Source organism: Gekko japonicus, unplaced genomic scaffold (assembly GCF_001447785.1).
Source record: "Gekko japonicus isolate JY-2015 unplaced genomic scaffold, Gekko_japonicus_V1.1 scaffold6, whole genome shotgun sequence".
NCBI classification, from domain to species: domain Eukaryota; kingdom Metazoa; phylum Chordata; class Lepidosauria; order Squamata; family Gekkonidae; genus Gekko; species Gekko japonicus.
In genome coordinates this window covers 304,594-305,941 of record NW_015166417.1, presented here as the reverse complement: position 1 = coordinate 305,941, position 1,348 = coordinate 304,594, and positions in this window count along the sequence as shown.

Genomic DNA, 1,348 nt, shown 5'->3' with positions numbered 1-1,348 from the left:
TTGTTGGGATTCGAATTCCGAAGGATCCCAGCCGGTCTCCGGCGCGAACGCAAAAAAAAAGGGGGGGGAGGGAAGGGTTGGCTGAAAGTTTGGGAAACTGGCAAACTTCTTCCCGGGCTTGTTTTCTGGAGAGGCTGCCTGGAGGGATCGGGGAGGGAGGGAGGGAGGGGATCTCTCGGCAAGCCCCTCTGCGAGCTTCGCTTGACTCAGCTGGGAAGGCGACCCGGAAGAGTGGGAGGGAGGAGGTTCCCCCTCCGCCGGGTTCTCATCCCGATTCGCTCCTTTGCCGGGCGCATCCCCTGGAAAGCCGGGGTGGCTCTCTCCTCTGCCGGGGCCTGGGGACTCTCTCTCTCTCTCTCTCTCTCTCTCTCTCTCTCTCTCTCTCTCTCTCTGCGCGCTTAATTAATCCCCTTCATGCCGTGGATGCGCTGGTTAGAGCCGGCCGGCGCTGTGGCAACCTCGACCGTCCAATGCACTTTCTAGAGGGGAGGGAAAGTGTGTGTGTGGGGGGGGACAGGACCCTGGGCTGGTCCCTTTTAAAAAACACCCCAATAACCGAATCCCGCCGCCCTCCTCCTCCTGAGCGCTCTGCGGGGGTGTCTGAGATGGCAGAGAACTGCCCGCCAAGCGCATGTCCGGGAGCGGCACTAAGCCAGTCTACTCAGAAGTAGGACTCCTTTTATTCCGCGGGGGCTGACCCTCAGGGAAATGTTCTGCGGACCGCAGCCTGCGTCCACGTTGCTTCGTGGGGACGTCCAAGGGGCGGGAGTCAAACTCAATGTCCACCCCCACCCCCTTTTTGTTATGCAGTCCACAAAACCCGGGCGGCGCGGAAGTGTCCTTTGGAAGGGGAAAGTCAGGAGAAGTTTCTCCCTCCCCGGCCCATCCATCCCGGGAGGAGAAGGTGCTGCCAACTCCCGGACTCTTCGTGCCCCCTGCTCCGCCCGGATTTGGCCCGCTGCCGGCAGGCTGGACTCGGGAGGCTGCCCCTCCTCAGCACGCGGCCGAGAGTCACCCCGTCCCCCCCTCTCCTCTGTTCTTGTCTGTGTTTCAGAGACCAGCCCGGGCAGTCTGGAGCCCGCCCTGCTCTGCTAAAGTCTCGGCCACCGGTCCGTCCGCCGAATCCCGACGCTGTCCGCCTTTAGCCCCCCCGAAAACGCCTCTCACGCGGCTGAAGGTGGGTGAGCAGAGCGCGGGCCGCCTTCCCTGCTCCACCGACGGCAGGTGACAGCGAGACCGGGAGGGAGAGGTCCCTGGCTGGGTCGTTGACGCGGGGAGAGGAGCCTGCGGAGACGCTTTTGCGGGGCTCGTGCAAAAGTTTGGGGAGGGGAAGGGGGCGGGGGCGGGG